The sequence below is a fragment of the Cyprinus carpio genome, chromosome A24 (assembly GCF_018340385.1).
Source record: "Cyprinus carpio isolate SPL01 chromosome A24, ASM1834038v1, whole genome shotgun sequence".
Classification (NCBI taxonomy): domain Eukaryota; kingdom Metazoa; phylum Chordata; class Actinopteri; order Cypriniformes; family Cyprinidae; genus Cyprinus; species Cyprinus carpio.
Genome location: NC_056595.1, coordinates 23,858,445 through 23,879,270, shown reverse-complemented (window position 1 = coordinate 23,879,270; position 20,826 = coordinate 23,858,445). Strand labels below are relative to the sequence as shown.

Sequence of the window (20,826 nt, the reverse complement as noted above, 5' to 3'; positions counted from 1 at the left end):
CTCCGTTATTCAGCACAGTTCAGATGTTTTTCTCATTCTGATGATACGTTTTTTTTATTTTTTTCAGCTTTCTTAAACTCAGTCTCATAGTCGTTCCTCGAGATCCTTCTCTGTTGTGCAGGCATCATGGCTGGATCCAACAGATCCGGGGATCTGAGAGACGCTCAGAGGTCCATTCCCATCGGCACCATCCTCGCCATCGCAACCACCACCATCATCTGTATCCTTAGTCTAGACCTGTCTGACACCTTATATATTCAGCCATGTATTGTGATCATAATCAAATCAATACTAAAATGCTGAAGCTCAGTGCCTGAAGCATTAGTGTGTGTCTGTAGAGTAGAGATGCTGTTAGTCTTCTCTGGTTTTCTTAGCGTGTGTAACTCAGATCTGTCCTGCGTGGTGGTGTTCGGTGCCTGCATCGAGGGTGTGGTGCTCCGAGACAAGTGAGCGCTTCTGCTTCTCCTTTTCCACTCATAACATCCTCATTTTCCTGGATAAACATACTGGGAATCTACTTTAAATAACAGCTGATTTCTGTGCGAAGCCTGTTTGTGAGCAGCTCTGCACTGCGGTCAATCAACTCTTTATACAGCATGCCAATATCTTCAAGATTAATACTCAACGGGAAAATGATGGTGTTTGTTCCCAAACCTAGTGCGCTTGCCTACCTAGACAGCATTTGGTTGTTTCCAAAGATGCACAGATACACTGTAAAAAAAAATAAAAAAAAAGGGTTTTATTTATTGGGGAGCCTTAATTTTGCAAAACAATAACATTTCAGTCTTTCTATCCTCAAAATGATCATGTTTGATTCAGTGTTACTGTGCTGTTTCTTTGGCAATTATTTGTGAAATTTTACTAGCAATTTTCAGTGAAAAAAACAAAAACTAAATATTTTTATATTTCTTCATTCAGTACTGCTAGGTGTCAGTATAACGTGATTATAAATTAGAAATCATTTTTGATTTACCTATATTTTATTTCAGCTTTAATTAAATTATGAAACTGATTTACAATAGCATAATATTTTATTTTTTTATTTTTTTTAATGTTATTTATTTTTCATTTTGGTTTTTCATTTAATAATTTATGTTTTATTTCCAGCTTTATTTCACTTACCATTACTTTGTTAATTTAATTTTTTTTTTTTTTAGTTTGGTGTTAGTAGTAGAAGCATATTACAACACTTTTGCTAATTAGAATTTTGAATCAGCCGAAAGATAACATTTTATAAAATGTATTTTTTTTTTTAATTCTAAATACTAATGCTGCTTGAATTATTGTTACCTAGTTATAAAATCATATTTGTTAAACTTTACAGGTAATGTCTAATTTTTTTCATTATACTATGGGCAGCACCTATACGTCTTCCTACCTAAGAATTCTCCTTAATTTTGAACAAATTTTAATGCAGTATCACTTCCGGATCCCAGCAATGCATTTCAACACAAGCTGTGCTTGGAAAAAAAAAAAATCATAAAAATATTTATAAATTTTTATTCAATAGCTCAAGGTATTATGAGATACGTGCGTGTTAATTTGAGAAATACCTTGACCCTTCTACCTATATATTGATTTGTATGGTGGCCTCATTTAGGTTTTGGAGACTCTAGTTAAAGGGAATATTGGTGATTGGCACGGTTGTCCTGGCCTCGCGCTCGAATCTGGGTGATCAGTGGATTGTCCTCGTCAGCTTCTTCCTGCTGTGGGGCGGGGCTTCAGAGTCTCACCGGCGCCCCCCGGCTGCTGCAGGCCATCGCGCGGGACGGGATCGTGCCCTTCCTCCAGGTACGAACGCATCAGATATGCCTGATATGCTATGATATCATATATCTCTATAATATATGATATGTAAGAATAGCTTTTAGTTGTTTCAAGGCGTTCTTTTAATTATTAGTTTTAGTAATTTTTATGTGCATATCCAGTCATGATATTAGTTTTTGTTTTTAAGCTTTAAGTTGTGAAGTAATTTCCCCCAGTACTTCATATTAAATATTTTAAATCAAGTCATCTAAGTCTGAGTTTTGTCATCTGATATTCATATTTTATTTCAGCTTGGCATTTTTGTTTTTATCGTTGTCTTTTTTCCCTGTCCACATATTTTAGTACCATCCTTCATAAATTAGCTAACATATTGAAAGCATTAAAAACTCAAAATCATCATTCCTGTGAAACCATTTTGAAATCAAACAAGTGTCATATGACCAATGTATTACGACCATTATATAATCAAACATTTAATTAATCCTGACCAAAATGCATATCGTAGGAAAAGTCTGAGTCTCAAGATTCCATGATTTTGGTTATCCTTTGTGATCGAATCGCAATATTCTGATAAGCAAATTATACATTTGGACAGAAAAATATGCATTTTAAAAAATTCTATGAAGTTTGAGTGGCACCCAAGGGCGTGTGTTGGTGCGTATAACGACTAAATAAAATAAATCTATTTATTTTTTTATCTAAACCTTGGTATTCTAAAATCGATTTTTTTTAAATATCAACATTCAAATTTGGAACACATAACATATTTAGACACATGGCTCTTCATTTTTCAGGAAACATTCCTAAATTATTGGGGTGGCAGCTAAGGGGTTAATGGTTCCATTTTTCGGCTATTGAATTTTTGAATCAGGGACATATGCATTTTATGGCACATTTATATAACAAATAAAATTAGAAATAGTTTTGGGTTTTATTTAACCATAAAAATACACTTGTGGTTGGGAACTTTTCAGTCGATCCAAAATATTTTTTTTTTTACTGTTGAAACTTGTGCATTTTACTAAAAAAACTCACATATTTTTGACTTAGTTTTTGTTTTTTTTGTTTTTATTTATTTATTGTGAATATTTGTTGGTTAATATTGGTATTTTAAATTGTATTTGTTTCAAGAGGTTTTCAAAGAGTATTTTGATGTTTGTTAATACCAGATTACCATGGTTTATTATAGTAACAATAACTTTTACTATGTTTTGGTGTGGTCAGGATTTCAGACGTTTCATTCGATGTCTTTTGAATCAATGAACATATCTCAGTGTTATTCTACACGTAAGCATCCACTGTGACTGTGCCATCTGGTCTGTCAGGTGTTTGGTCATGGGAAGGCCAACGGAGAGCCGACGTGGGCTCTTACAGTAAGCGCTGTGATCTGTGAAAGCGGATTTCTCATCGCTTCTCTGGCTGGACGCCTGGCTCCAATCCTTTCCATGTGCAGGCCTCATGTCTTGAGCTGTGTCTCCGTCAAGTGTGGCGGCAGCGTGTGTTTGGACTGTGTGTTGTGCTCTCCTCAGTTCTCCTCATGTGTTATCTTCGTGAATCTGGCCTGTGGCCTCTGGCAGACGCTGCTGGAGACGCCCAACTGGAGACCGCGATTCAAATACTACCACTGGTGAGAGACACAACACATCTGCTGCATGGCTTTAGTTTGGGGTCGAAAAGATTTTTGAATGAAGTCGATTTATTTGATCAAAAATACAGTAAAAATTTTGAAATATTATTATAATTTAAAATAACTGTTATGTATATGAATATATGTTAAACTGTAATTTATTTCTGTGATGTGAAGCTGTATTTTCAGCATCATTACTCCAGTCTTCAGTGTCACATGATCTTCAGAAATCATTCTAATATGATGATTTGCTGCTCAAGAAACATTTCTGATTATTATCAATGTTGAAATCAGTTGTGCTGCCCAATATTTTTGTGGAAACCATGATATATTTTATTTTTCAGGATTCTCTGATGAATAGAAAGTTCAAAAGAACAGCAATTATTTTAAATATTTTTTTGTAACATAATAGTTGTCTTTTCTGTCACTTTTTGATTAATTTAATGCTTCCTTGCTGAATAAAAGTACTTAAAAAAATCTTACTGACCCTAAACTTTTAAATAGTAGTCTGTATATTTCTGTACTTTTATTTTTATTTTCCTTTTTTTTTTCCTTTCATAATTTGTACAGTTTAGAGCTTTTTCACAGTCCAATCAATTCGGTCAAGTCTCTTAAATGAATATGCAATCAAAATGGACTACTTATAATTTTTATGCAGGTTTTATGTATTTAATTAAAAATGTTTTAGGTGTTTTTTAAAATAATTTTAATGTCTTTGCAATTGTTTTATATTCAAAAACAAAAATGTCTTTGCAAATACTGAAAACTAAACTATGCCGATGCCAATCAAGCTGTTTAAGAACCCGCAACATGCTAGCGGCAATGGCTGCCATCGTCATATTTGTTACAATTTCGTACAAAATCAGTACATTTTACAAAATTTATAATATTAAACGTGAATATTAATTGCTCATTGGCTAATTTATACTCGAAAACTTAGTTCTTTCTCATTAATAGCCATTAAGGATAAACCGCTCTCTATCAAGAAACTTATTTCTCAGTTAATGCCATTAAAGTATAAACCGTCTCTCATTCTAATGAGGAGAAATTGATGTAAATTCGATTGAGGATCTTGCTTATGTTGCTTAGTTTTTTTATTTTTTTTTTTTATAAAGAAATTTTTTTTATTTTTTTTTGTGACGTTAGTGGCACAGAAATGTCTCCATTTGTTCTTTTTTTAATTTTTTTTTATTTGATGTGTATGTTGATTTTTTTTTTTTTTTATTTTTATTTTATTTTATTGATTTTGTATTGTTTAGTTGGTACTTTTCTGTGTTATCTGGTGTTTTTTTTCTTCTCGGCAGTTTGTTTTCTGGGTATGATGTTTGTTTCTTGCTGTTATTTTGATTTCCTCCTGGTACTATGCCTGTGGATGCATCTACAAATACATCGAGTATCGGGGGTAAGAGCTGCAGAAGTGCATTACAGCCCACGCTGTGAGTCTGTGCAGACGCTAAGCTGATTACAGCTTCATCTGACTGAGTGACTGTCTGCGGTGTCATTGTGAGTTTAAACTCAGTTTTATATCTGTGTTCAGGGCGGAGAAGGAGTGGGGCGACGGGATCCGCGGTCTGTCGCTCAACGCGGCGCGATACGCTCTCATTCGATTGGAGGAGGAGCCGGCCGCACACCAAAAAAAACTGGGGGAGGAGGGTGTGAGTGTCACAAAATACACAACTCCCCCAAAATACACAAACCAATAAATCCATTATAAAATAAACACCTATGTCTGAAAGTTTGAGATGAGTACGATTTTTTTTTTAAAGTAATTAATACTTTTATTCAGCAAGGAAGCATTTAATTAATCAGAAGTGACAGTGAAGACATTTATAATGTTACAAAAGATTCTATTTGTGAAGAAAAGATTCTAATTCTATCAGAAGTGACAGTGAAGACATTTATGATGTCATCAATGCTGTTCTTTTGAACTTTTTTTTTATTATTAAATAAGTATCATGGTTTATAAAATTTTTTAAAGTTTTTTCAAAATTGTTTATAATTTTTTATGTTTTTTTAGTAGTTAGAAATTTTTATGTATATCATGTGACACTGAAATCTGGAGTAATGATGCTGAAAATACAGCTGCGCATCACAGAAATAAATTACAGTTTAACAGAGATTGACATGGAAAGAAGTTATTTTAAATTGTAATAATATTTCACATTTTTTACTGTATTTTTGATCAAATAAATGCAGCCTTGTTGAGCAGAAGAGAAGTTCAAAACATTTTTAAAAATCTTACTGACCCTAAATTTTCGAAAGGTAGTATTTATTACAATGCATTTTAGGTTAAATTTAAAATATTGAAATTATTGTTTTTATTATTATATTATTTTTATTCAATTTTTTTATATAAAATGTATTACATGTTGTTGTGTTTTGGAAAATCAGTGAATTAAAAAAAAATACTTTATTTATTTTTTCACAACAATCTTAATGATACAAACATCACAAACTAGTATAAACAAACAATAAATAAACAAACAAACAGACACATAAACGAAACAATAAAATCAGTTAAAAGCCAACCTAAAGAATAAAGTACAGTATAGCAAAATATCTCAGTCAACACATTTCTATACCAGCTTCCTTTACCTTCACCTGCTCTTCTGAGGTGTAATCCAGAGACAATCAGTGTTGGATTTTTCTCAGAGCTCTTGCTAATCTTTCATGGAATAAATAACCTGTCTACAATGAGCTGCGGTGAAACTTCAGCCGTCTTTCAGGAATGAGGTCAAATCTGTTCATTCCTCATCACAGCGCCTCTAATCCACGCCAGCAGAAACGGAGCTGGGTTTTGTTCTGCGACATCTGTGAGCATCTGGACAGTCTCCTCTAAAGGCCTTCTGTGTCTCTTCAGTCAGTGTTTGAGTTTCTTTGATTGATATGATGATGCTCTGTCCATCAGACTCTTGCCAGGGTTATCATAGTTAACTGAAACTAAAATCATAAAAAAAAAATCACTTTTGTTACTTGAAATAAAATACATAATTGAAATAAAATATAAAATCAACTTTAGAACTTAAAAAAAAATGTATTTCATCTAGCTGCCAAAACGACATTTCTTTTCATCATTTAGTTTAACTTAAAATAATAAAATAACTAAAGCTAAAAAATAAATAAAAATTAATAAAAGGTACAAAAAATGTTTAAAAATATTTGAAAAATATAAAATGTAAAAATAAAAAATTATATATATATTATATAAATTATATAAAATTATATATTAAAATATATAATATATATAATATATATATAATAAATATAAATTTATATATTACTATATATATATATAATATATATCATATATACAATATTATTGTGTTTTTTTTTTTTTTTGCGGATTTTGCATGCTTTGAGATGTGCAAGCGTTTCCCTAGGTTTGCACTGTGCCTTTGTGTGATGAACTGAATCAAGGGAAGAATATATATATAAATATATATATAAGTATAATATATATATATCTATAATATAATATATATATATATATATATATTCACAGACATCATACATATATATATTATATATATATATTATATATAATAGCACATATATATATATACATAATATAGTATATAGAGATCTAATATTTATAGACATAAGATACATATATATAGACACTATATATATATTTATATATATATCTAGATATATATTTACTATATATAATAATATTATATACATACATATAAAAAATCTAAATATTACTAAAGTAACATGTTGTGAAATAATTTCTCAGCTGCACTAGAATAACCCCAATCTAAATTAATTTTAGTGGATTTTATTTATACTCTTTTCAATAAAGAATAAATCATTAATGGTAATAGCAGATCCTCTGAGCTTTTGACTTTTATCCTCAGGTTAACATCATTCACCTGAAAGCATCACACCTCTGACAGTCGTTCGTAATCTTTTAATCCTGAGCCGCAAAAACCTTCAGAACCAACAATCTTTTCCACCGCCTTCATTTTTACTGTATTATAATACAGTTGTTTTTGTTAATGTTACTTTATCGTAGGTTATTGTAATAATAGGTTATTCATTAATATAACAAAGTTACACTTTTGAAGAGTATAAAGCATTAAAACACATACGCATTGCATTATGAAAACTTTAATTATGAAAACTGTCAGTATTAATCAAATTATAACTGTGGTTAATGAAAAGATTACATTACAGTGTGTGTTTGAACAACCTTAAATTCATTACATGCAGTTTCACACTCAGCACACTCAACTCGACATGTTTATGTCCTCTGTTTGTGTGCTGTCCAGGCCTCAGCTGCTGGTGCTGCTCAGTCTGGACTCTGAGCTGTCTGTGAAACATCCTCGTCTTCTGTCCTTCACCACGCAGCTGAAAGCAGGCAAAGGTCTGACCATCGTGGGCTCGGTGCTGGAGGGCACGTACCTCACCAGAGAGAGCGACGCCAAAAGAGCAGAACAGGTGACGCAAAAAGATTCCTCAAATAAAGGCCTCCTGCTTATTGAACACTTGATCTTTTAGGTGAAAAATGACACAAGCCTCTCACTTGGACAGCAGATTTTGGAACAGCAATTACTTAGTAAAAAGATTAGTAATTAAATGATTTCATGGAAGGTATCCCTGATTTATTTATTTATTTTAAATAGGTTGTGGGTATAGAAGAAATGTAACATTTTACATATCAAAAAGACTATCTACTTTACTATTATAATTATTTATACTATTTTTTTTTATTATTTATGGTTTTTATTATTGTTGTTAATAATTTATATAGTGCATCTAATCATTAATTTCCTTTATATAAGGTTATATAATTTTAAAACATATTTTTCTTCTCTTTAATACTAGAATAACTGATTGTTTTTTTAAGGTACTTCACAAAATGGGACAAAAACGTTCATCTAATGGATGAATCACACTTTCCATAAATTTATTATGCATTTATTTATAGATTCTGAGTAGAGAAATTCTGGCTTTTCTGCACTCTTAAAAACAAGACAGAATTAGTTTAAAACTCTTATTATTCTTAACAATAATAAGAGTTTAAAGTGATTATCTATGTACTCTATGTTATCTATGTAATTTGTTTACATAATTTATTATTTTACATATAACTGAATTCTCATATTATTATTTTTATAATTTTTGTTATTAATTTAATACATTAACATATTTTATTTTTATATATTTTTATATTTTATTTTATATTTTTTAACATACTTTTAAATTTATTTCTTATATTTTTTAATCTTTATCTTCCCCTTTCAAAATTCTAAAAAAAAAAAAAAACCAAAAAAATTATTATACATTTATTTATTTTAAATTCTGGCCATTTTAACTTTAATAAGAGTTTACTGAGCGTTTAATAAGAGTCGCTATAATACGAATTTAAATCTATTATAGCTTGAATCACAGATTGTTTTTTTTGTTTGTTTTTTTTTGTAAACATATTTTGTCTTTAAAATCATCCTAGGGGACAAACGTTTCTGAGTAAACAGAGTGAAGCGCAGCAGGATCTCATACTGACACCTAGTGGCCACAGAGAGAACTGATCATCCCAAACTCCACTTTATGAAGCTTTAATGTTAGAAAAATATGATATGAGGCATTTTGTTCACATAAAGATTTGATTTACTACTGTAGAGCATCAAATCAGCCATGGCGGCAGAAAACGCGTTTCTGTCATGTTGTGGGGTCCTTCAAAACCTGCGCGACGGCTTCCCCCCCCCCGCTCACCTCATCCGTCAGCCACCCGGAGGAATGAAGCAACAACCTGTTTTCGGATGCTTTGCCCGCGAACTGGAAACAATCCAACGACCGCCAGTCCTGGAGGACTTCCTAGGTTTGAGTCTGCCTTTACATCCAACCGTGCTCTGTGACTCATTAAGAGGAAAGAAAACCTCGACGGCCGTAAAGAAGACCCGTGTGATCTGTTCCTCCACAGAAAGACCATCCCGAGATACCACTGCCGCCCATCAGGCCCCTGCTGGTGGCCAAGAACGTGGACAGCTTCCCTCATCAGGAGCGTCTCGCTGAAGGAACCATCGACGTGTGGTGGATCGTTCATGACGGAGGCTTGTTGATGCTCCTGCCGTTCTTGCTGCAGCAGCACAAGGTACGGCTCTTTTAATCACAACTCTAAATGAGGTTAGAGGAACGCCCCTAATGTGTGTTTTCATACTCTTCTCAGGTCTGGAGGAAGTGCAAGATGCGCATTTTCACCGTGGCTCAGCTGGACGACAACAGCATCCAGATGAAGAAAGACCTGCAGATGTTCCTCTACCATCTCCTGCAACGATACCATCTCCGTCTGAATGCTGAGGTGGAGGTCGTGGAAATGGTGAGCAGATGCTTCTTCTTGACATAAGGATCTAAAGTTGGTTTTGTTGTGTATGATTTTTGGTGTTTGTGTGTGTGTGTGTTTGTGTTTGTGTCATTTATTGTGATTGCTGTGTGTAAACAGGCTGCAAAATATATTATATTATATTATATTATATTATATTATATTATATTATATTATATTATATTATATTATATTATATTATATTATTTATTATTGCTGCATTATATTGAATTGTCTTATTATTATTTATTTAATATTTTAATGTTTTTTATGCTACATCCTACATAATGCTTCATATTATTATTATTATTATTATTACTGGGTTATTTTTTTTATTTATTGTGATTGTGATCTAAACTGTGATTTCAGAAACTTTATGCAAAAATATATACAGTATTATTTTATATATATATATATATATATATATATATATATATACACTGTTATATTATATTAATAATATGCTTAAAATTATAGTACTTACAAAAAATGCTATTGTACCATATTATGATTATTTTAAATGTTTTGTGTTTTTTTATCACTAAATAATATTATTATATTAGTAGTAGTGTTAGTGGTAGTAGTGTTAGTGGTAGTATTAATATATTTAATATTATTTATTATTTAATATTAATGTTTTAATTTTGTGCTATTATATTGTTATATTATTATAATTATGTTGTATTGCTACATATTGAATTATTATTATTATTATTATTATTATTATTATTATTAATTTATGTAGCATATTTATATATATTTGTAAATAATATTTTTATTATGCAATATAAAAAATTATATTATTTTATTATGCAGTAGTAGTCATTTATTATTTTTTAACACAGCTAAAAATGTTCACTGAAAAGCTTTTTGATTGTCTGTGTGCGGTTGCTCATTGTTGATATGTTTTATGTTTGGCTGCTCCTCTGTAGATGTAGCTGAGAGGGGTTTCTCTGTGTTTCTGTGACTCCAGCGCTGACGAGTGACATCTCAGCGTTCACCTCACGAGGAAAGACGCTGGTGATGGAGCAGCGCTCACAGATGCTGAAGCAGATGCAGCTGTCGAGGACGGAGCGCGAGCGAGAGGTGATGCTTCATGACGCTCCTTCTGTGTACAAGAGCATTGTGCTGAAGGAATATGCAGTGAACATATCTTCATTAATGCATATCTAGCATTAATGCATTAATGCTAAACTATCAAGAAATGTCAAAATATTTCACTCTAAATAAAAAAAAATATATTATTTATTATATTTATAATTATATATCATATTATATATTATTATATTTATAATATATAAAATTATATTTTGTTTAAAGAATTTGTTTTTTATAAATAATTTATAATTTTTTATTAATATATTATTTTTTTTTTTATTTATAATATTTTATTTTGTTTTTTTGTTTAAAGAAGTTGTTTTTTAAATATTAAACTAATGTCAATAGGCAACTGTAATGAAAATTAGATTATTTCCCCCATTTATATATATATAATTTTTAATTTTTAATTAAGCATGTTTGCAAACTACATTCAGTATAAAGCATATATATATACATTCATATATACACACACACAAACACACACACACACACACACACACAAAAAAAATTATATATATATATTTTTTTTTTTTTATTTTTTGGTTAGTGTTGAAACAGACATTTCTTCCTGAGATTCTGAAGCATCTGAATATCTGTGGTTAATAATGTTGGACTGGTGGCGCTGTGTGACTTGTGGTCCTCTTTCATTTCTGCTGCTATCTGGGAAACACGTCTCTCAGATTCAAAGCATCCGGAGTTATTCCCGTAGCTCCATTCGGGAGGAAGACAGAGAAGCGACGCGGCTGACAAGGCCGTCCAATAACACCAAACACGCCCATCTAGATGACGATAAACAAGACGAGGTAGTGAAAACAAAGACCGAATCCTAAAACCTCCGTCCTGGATTACAGAGCCAGAAGACGAGTAGATCATCGCTCACGTCCTTTATGCCGATTTATGTGTTCATAGCATTAGTGTTAGCTCCTCCCTTCAGAAACCTCTTCCCATCATGCATGTGTCAGTGACGTCATCATATCATGCACCACCATCTTTCAACACTTGTGAATGTGTATGCCCCCCTTTCCTTTCATTCCTTCATGTTTCTCTGAATTTAGTTTTAACTGTAAATACTTCAGTAGACGTACTTCATTTGTAATGTTTATTATTTTATTTTATGTTTTTTTTCCCCATTTTTTTCATTCCATCATGTCTCTAAATATAATATATTATATTTTTTTTTTTATTTAATGCTTTTTTATTTTTGTTAAGTATTAATTGTTAATTATTGAATTTATTTTTTTACTTCCTATATGTTTACGTTTTTGTTAAAGAATAATAATGCCTTTTTTTTATTTGTGATTTTGTTTCCCTTTCAGTTTTTTTTTTTTTTTTGTATTTTTTATAGTACGATAAAATCTCATGTTTCTTTGTATTTAGTTTTAACTATAAAAAATATTTTATTTTATTTTATATTCATTTCTATTTTTCCTTTAATAAATAATTTATTTATTTATTTTAATTTGTTTATTTTATTTTATATTTATTAATTTTTATATAATTTTCTCCTTTCATTTCTTTCATGTTTCTTTATATTTAGTTTTAAAAATAAATAATTAAATTTATTTCTTTATTTTATTTTAATTTAATTTATTTTATATTTATACATTTATTTTTATATTTTTATGTTTATCTATATTTAGTTTTTTAAAAATAAATAATTAAATAAATAAACTATTTATTTATTTATTTATTTATTTATTTTCCCTTTCATTTCCTCATGTTTCATTTGTATTTATTTATTACTATAAATAAATAAATACTTTAAAGTATTTATTTATTTATTTATTTATTTATTTATTTATCTATTATTCATTTATTGCAATTCTTACATTACTTGTTTTGTATGCATGGTTTTTACTGCATGTCAGCATATTACAGACTAATATAGCTGCATGTATGCAGTTTGCATAGCAGACAGACTAAAACATTAATCTGACATACTCTGCTTGAATATAGATCGCAGTGCGCACCGAAATTATATTTAATGACATTAATATTTCATTGTAAACATTATTACACTACATTAAAGGTCTTTTGTGCTCTTAAATGTATCTAAAAACACATTTAAAAATCTTTGATATAGATGCATTTGATAATTAAAGAAGCAGTTTCTAGACAATTAAAAATAAGTCATTGTTTTTATCTAAAAACACATTTAAAAATCTTTGATATAGATGCATTTGATAATTAAAGAAGCGAAACGGCAGTCTCCGCGTCTGACTCCGCTGACAATAAGCGCGCCACGCGGGCGAAGTCCACTATGACCTGGACCAAAGAGAAGTTCTGCGCGGCCGAACCACGCCAACCGAGAGCCCAAAAGCATGAAAGCGTAGCTGTCACGAGAATCGTGGGTTTGAGATATTTTCTACATGAAACCGTAAGTCACCTGAAACTGACGGCTGTAGCGGTTGGTGGCTAAGCGGCCTCCACGGTCACACTTTGACTGGGTCGCATGTTCAAACACAAGCCCAGAGCCTGCTGCTGTTTCAGGACACAGTCTGCATGGTTTGTGCTGATCTGATGTGTGTGTTGTCACATCTGCATGACCACAGTGTGTCATCATGTGCCAGCACTCACCACGTCCACCATGTCCTCTTCATAGAATTCATATCTGGCCAGAGATTTACTGCTTATGTTTTTGGTCTTTATATAATATCAGCAGTAATATTCCTCTCAGTGATAAACACTAATGATTTAATAGTGCAATCTCACTAGAACGTGTAGGTCATGATTCAGTTCAGAAGATGACAGTGTTTTGTTTCTGTTGCATAAAAATCTCACGAATATGACATTATTTTCATGAGAATTTAAAAGCACATTTCCCTCCTAAATTCTCAGAATTGTAATACATACAGGTATTTCATTGTTTATATCCTCATGTTTAGATTTATAAGTTTATACACTTTATTTTTGATTTTATTTGTCATGCATTTTTTATTCCTAAATTCTTCTAGAGAGATATGACCTAAAGGTTGAGTGTAAGAAGTCTATGCAGATTATATATTTGTTTATTTATAGTTTAATTTTATTTTGCATGATTTTTCCTTTTGCTTTCTTCCCAGAAATGTATTGATCTAAAGGTTAAAACCTTAAAGTCTATCCCGAACATCATTTGTCAAGATTCTCTTTTCCTATAATTGATTTCAGAAGAATCATCTCAAAAAACATGATTGATACTGGTTCAAAACAGACTCTATGAAAAGCTGTTAATAGACACTCATTGCTCCAGAGCCCGTTTCTGTGATGGTTTTCATCTTTCAGTGTGGGTGTTTAAGCCTGTCTCTATTGTTCTGTCCTGTTTTCCTCCTTCTATAGCGAATGGGAGAGTCTGTAAGTCACATTTCTCTGTACTGTAGCTGTCTGTCTGTCTGTCTGTCTGTAGGTGTATATTAGCCGTCCCATTACAAACCCTGCAGCACACTGGATTAATCAAGCATATACATGTTTATATGAGCTTTAACGTGTGCATAAGCATGCATGTGTGTTTATGTCCCAGCATTCCCTCACGTAAATCACCTTCGTCGGAAGTGTAGGCGTAAGCCATGTGCAGCATGTTAATCTCAATTTTGCTACGTGCAAGAAAATTTGTGCTTCACCTTCACCTGTTTGTGCTTAGGAATCCATTTCAAATGTAATATATATATATATATATATATATATATATATATATATATATATATATTTAAAATATTAAAAAATATTTTATTACCATTAAAAAAAAACATTCTTTTTTTATTATAAAATGTATTTTACTATTATAAAATAATTTTAATATTATTACAAAATTACAATGATGATTATTATTATAGAAATTGTATTATTAAAATATTATTATAAAAGAATGTATTGTTATTCTATAATTGTATTATTGAAAAATATTTAATTATTCAAAAAATTGTTTTTAAAAATATTTTTATTATTATAAAAAATATATTTTTTATTATAAATTGTTTTAATATTATAAAATAATGATGTTGATTATAAAAAATATTATTATAAATTGATATATTATAATAAATATAATTGTATTATAATTTTGTATTATTATAGTTATTTTAATATTATATATAATTTTTTATTAATTGTAATTGTATTATAATTGTATCATCATTGTTTGTCTATTTATATTTATTTTATATACAGGCATAGCACATAGAACTTCACAGCATTTATTCGGTATATTTTCTGTAGTTTATTGGCTATTTGAGTGGCGCTGAGGAGCACAAGTTTTTTTTTTGTTTGTTTTTTTTTTTTGTGTATTTGTGATGTCATCATTTATGCTTTTATTAAGGGCATGTGCATATGCTGTGCATGTCAAATCTGGATGCTGTGCTCACTAACCTCAAAGGGCTTTATTATATTACTAATGTAAATGATGCTTGAATTGCAGTGCATAAGTAATTATCATACCTTATATTTAGGAGCACTGTAAAGCTTACGCATATTAACTAAAGCACTGCTGTCCTGAACAATGATGTGTTACACAGTTTAGCATCATTATACACAAATGTTTGACCACTGAATGACCATTAAAATCAGATATCACTGTAATAATAGAGTCTTTTGCATTTAACCTCAGATGTCACAGTAAAAGATAAATAGAAAGCTGTGCTTTGCAAGTGCTGAAATATATATTAAAAGTAGACAGTAGAGATAGAAGAAGTTCATTAAATGCTAATTGTTGTTGGCAGGAATATTGACTTTAATTTCTTGTTTCTGTCCTTCATCACATGACCGTGTGCCGCAGGAATCAGTCTAATGTGCGCTGCATGCACACGGCCGTCAAACTCAATGAAGTGGTGGTCAATAAGTCTCAAGGAGCTCATCTGGTGCTCCTCAACATGCCTGGACCACCCAAGAGCAGAGGCGGCGACGAAAACTGTATCCTTACACAAACTGCACTCACAAAACTCACATTTACATCTCTAAATCTGAGAGGATGAGCCACATTTGAATAAGAGGTTATTACCGTTAACTAAAACTGTTAAGCAATAAATTCAAATATTCAATATTTAATAAAACCTAAACAAAAATTTAGCAATTAACTGAAATAAGTTTAATTTGAAGCACTAAAATTACTTAATCTTAAAATATATATATGTGAAAACTGAAGTAAAACCAAAACTGATATAAAATAAATTAAACCTAAAATAGTAATATTTAAAAAAAATAATAATAATAAAAAAGACAAAAGCACATAAAAAAGTAATAAAAAAATTAAACAAAAATTTAAATTAAAACTGAAAATATAAAACAAAACACAAAATATTAATTAATTAAAAACTATAATAGTTTAAACATAATACTAAAATAAAATTTTAGATAATGTCTTATTTTTTATATTTATATTTATTTATTTATTATTATTATTTCCATTATTTACATAACTATATTGCTCAAGGAAATAGTTAGATTATTATTGGATTTATTATTATTATTAAATTATTATTTTATTTCTATAAATTATTGATTATTAGTATATTTACTGTTTTATAATAGTCTCTTGAGACACTACATCTGTAGTCATGATTAATAGGATTTTAGACATTAAGCATCATGTCATGCATAAAAATACCCATTTACTGTTTTAAAATCAGTGTAATGTACGATCCTGAGTACATTATGGCTTTATTACTTATAATCTCTCTTATTACACAAAGATGTTTCTCTGGAAGCGTTATTTGGAGAGAAAAACATGCACCATGTTGATCCTTGATGCTGCGACTCAGACATTGATGGAGGATCTCCTCAACCGGGTCCTGTTGGTGCGTGGCGGCTGGTCGTGAAGTCAGCACCATTATACTCATAAAGAGGTGTTGTGTTCCCGACGGCCCCGCCAGGCAGGCATTCGGGTTTTTGTTTTCCCCCACTCAAAGCGAAACCGGAAGTCACGAGAAGAAAGCTAGCACGGCGTTACGTCCGGTGCGTTCGTTAGAGGAAGAGACTCATCGTAGAAGGAACAAAAAAGCGAAAGAGACGAGCGATGGCTCGTACACCATAACGTTACACTTGTAACTTTAGGGAGCTTACTTTTGTCTTCTTCTTTGGTGTTGTTCGTACAATCGTTGTGATAGTTTTTCTGTCTGTTTATTGTGCAAACATTTTTTGGTTTTTACCAAAGGCTTAAAACATTCAGCATTTTTTAGAATCGACACACAAGCGTGGACACATTTAAGTTGCTAATGCGCCTGTTTAAATATGCATTCATTAGTCTCCCCATTACGAAACCTGCATTGCTTTACGTTATTTGCATAACGGTATGTTAGCTACGATTCAAATCTACATTGAGACCCAAAATAACATCTATCTTGCTCAGTGAACCAGCCGAACCAACGAAAACAATGTTGTTTGTGCGGTTTGTGCATATCCAAGACGCGGGAAAAAAACTGCACTTTTTTAACACTATCCAAGGGAACGTTTGACTTTTAAACGAATTTTAACAATAATGCAGCGCTAGATGATTGAATGTCATCGGAAGACTTTACACTGACTTCATGACTACGGATTGTGCAATAACTTTATTCATTATCAAGACAGCACTAGCGAAACATGTCGTCAACTTACCTGAGGGTTTTTATATTCAAAAAGTTTAAATGTTTAACTCGTGAAAACAGCGTTCAAGGAGCAAAAGCCATAGTTGTTTTGTTTGGTCTCATTATTGAGTTACTGAGGTTTTGTTTTGGCTCATCTTCGGCATTAAATCCGCTGGAAATTAGTTTATCATGGTTAATTTCATGCTGTATTTGCCAACTTTTTTATTCGATTTTATTTTTTTTTGGAAATTGTATGATGAAAGCCCAGGGACAACGGCTTGGGGGAACCCCGCTCCAGCCACAACATTTGCCACTTCAAAAACTTTTTTCTCTCAGCAAAAATGTGTTTTGTGAAGAGCTGGAATGAAAATTTAGATTCTGTCTTGCGTTCACTGACGATTTTGGGTTGTTAAAACGGAGAGTGTTTAAATTAAACAGCCTTATGTTTAGAGGTAAGGTTAAAAAGCATTCAGTTAATGATAGTAATCTGCAGATAGGATTGAGGTTACAGTGGTGTTATGTTTAGTGGCATCAAACGGTAATTGCAGTTTTTGTTTTGTTTTGAGTGACAATGATGAGCTGGATATATTTCACATCGCCAAAAATAGCGATATGAATTTGGGGGCGAAAAGAGTTCAAAAAATATACTGGTTACTGACAATAGCTGATAGGGTGGGAGTTGTTTAACAGTTGTTTGAATAAAGTAATTATGTTTCGAAATGACACACTTCAATGTAAAACAGTTTAGTTAACATACGAATATGTGCTTTAGGACAATCACAAAGCAGTGTTAGCTAAGATTACATTTTATTTTATACTGTTCGTTTGTTTTTTTTTTTTTTAATAAAATCAAAAAAATTAAATTAAATAAATACCACACCCTGTGTCCTAAAACTCACGATGATACCGTGCTGAGCATGTAAGTCAATATCTGACAGACTTAACTGTGACCCTCCTCATTGGGTCCAAAATCACTGCATATTGTAAACAGGCATGTATTCTGATTGGCTGTGGACTTTGCTGGGATTTTGTCTGTTGGTCAGGATAACGAAAGTGTAACACAATTGTAACCGTTACATTAACCTGTTCAAAAGATTTTAAAAAAAAAAAAAAAAAAATGCTTCTTATTCAGAAAAGGATGAAACCATTCCCATTAATCACACAAGTGACAGGTAAATTTAATTTCTGAAATAATACAAAAGATTTAGATTTCTCTTTCAAATAAATGCCGTTCACTTTAAACTTTTTATTCATCAAAGAATCCTGAAATATAAAATGTCTCAGTTTCCACAAGAATATAAACTGTATTCAACCTTGATAATAAAGTCATGAACTGTTTCTGAGCAGCATATCAGAATGAGTTCTGAAGGCTTTATGTGACACTGAAGACAATCGAGTGCATGATGGCTGAAAATACAGTTTTAGTTTGATCACAGGCAATAAACTTCAAATTTTACAACATATTTCAACATAGAAAACAGTATTTTTAAAATAGAATAATATTTGAACATTTTATTGTATTTTTTGATCAAATAAATGGCAGCCGTGGTGAAAATAAGAGGACTTCAAAAACCATGAACCATCTTACCACGACCCAACTTTGGAACGGTAGCATATGATGATTCAGAATTATAGGAGATGTTTGCCAAAAATAAATGAATAAGAAACCTGCAGAAGGTCAGACACCATCCAGCTGATGCTCCTTCAGCGGGTCTGAGATGGCTGAAGGTCCGTCCTCAGTGTTTATACTCTAGTTAGCGGTGCCGTAGTATTTTGTTACCCAAGGATGTTTTACTTGTTATTTTTCTACAGTGTGTCGATGCTGTCGAGGCCGATGGATGTGGCTTAGATCATCTTATGTATGTTCTCTTGAGGATGTATAGTTCTTAGCAACTTGCTCGAGTGTGGTGAATGTCGTTCCCTGTAGGAGAAACTATGAATTTTAGGACATGGAAAATCTTGGGATTTTTTATGTCTGTTTTTTATGTTTATTTTCAGTTTTATGTGGTCCATATTATTGTTGTTCATCTCTACACTGCCATAGTTTTTTTCGGTCTTTGAGAAGGGTTTTTTTTTTCTAACGGGACTTGAAGGTTATCGAAACATTCAACGGATAGCACTTTATATACTTTCTGTCCTTATCATTTATTCTCTTCTTTCTCCGAAGATGCACTGAACGGTGTGTTTGTGTCATCTGTGAACTCCACTGAAAGATATGGAGATCAAAATGTTATTATCAGAATAAAACAACAGCAGAGGAGGATGATGATGATGAAGGCTGGCTGGGAGTTCTTTCATGTAGTGTGTTAATCACAGGACAGACCCGCTCGTTAGCTCTGTGGACTTATATAGAATTCAAATTCTGCGTAGAATTCTAAATTCTGTGCAACAAATTCTATGCAAATTTTTGGCACAATTTATTGCAATATTTTTAGAAAATGTAACAAAACTCTGAGATCTCGGAGGAAAATAAAGCTGTTTTTAAAATGTTTTTAAAATTCCCTCTCTTTCTCTCTCTCTCTCCTCTCCTCTCTCTCTCTCTCTCTATAGATATATATATAATATATATATATATATATATATATATTATATATATACTGTATATAATTCAAACAATATATTATAGTTTACACACACACGCACAATATATATATATATGTATGTATATATATATATATATATATATATATATATATAAATACATTGAAACATTATAACATTAAATAGATTATGACATGCTTCTTTTTTAAATTCCGAAAACTGTTTATTTTCCAGGTTTAAATTTGATTTTGAAAATTCCAGATTCTCAGATTTTATAAATACTTCTGGTATGTGTATACTGTATATTAGATGGATACTGATTATTTTCAGCTAAGTTTTACACATTGTATCATGTTTAATGTTTTTAAACCCTATGTTTAAAAATCCATGTTTTCTCTCAAAATCTTCTGTCTGGGTCTGTTCGTAGGTCACGCTACCTCACAGTGTGTGATGGTTTTACTCGTGTCCAGTGTTGTACTGTATGATGGGTCATGCTTGTTTTTTTTTAGTTTTTTTTTTTATAATAAGAATCGTCTGACATTTCAGAACCCCGTCTGTTTGAAAGAAGATCCCAGGTGTGTGTGTGTGTGTCTCACCTGAATGCACTGATTGTGTGAATGTGTGTCAGGTGAGTGTCTTCACCGTGAGGCTGCTCTCTGCTCATAAACTGATCTGAGATCTGCGTCAAGAGAAGCTCTCGGTGAGCGTCACAGACTCTGGTAGGACGTTACTCGTGAGTGTGTAGTGAAGGATCTCCCTTTAAGTGAAATTTGTGCCTCTGAGTAATTAAAATAAAAGCACTACACTATGTCAGAGCTTATGGGTGTTGATTTCAGTGCTTTCTGACTTGTTTCATCTCTTGATGCACAGGAAGAGGAAGTAGCTCCAGGAATTATGAAACAGGAATTTTGATGAGCATTTCGTGAAGGCGG

General features: G+C 31.5%; 1 long non-coding RNA gene and 1 pseudogene across 1 annotated transcript; both read left to right on the top strand.

Annotated features, from left to right (window-relative positions):
* The window catches only part of LOC109057198, a 318,686-nt pseudogene that overhangs the window by 47,214 nt on the left and 250,646 nt on the right, over nt 1-20,826 (top strand).
* LOC122135429 lies at nt 13,184-15,880 on the top strand. Its single transcript, XR_006153515.1, has 3 exons — nt 13,184-13,197; nt 14,136-14,150; nt 15,568-15,880. It is a non-coding gene; the product is annotated as an uncharacterized LOC122135429 (long non-coding RNA).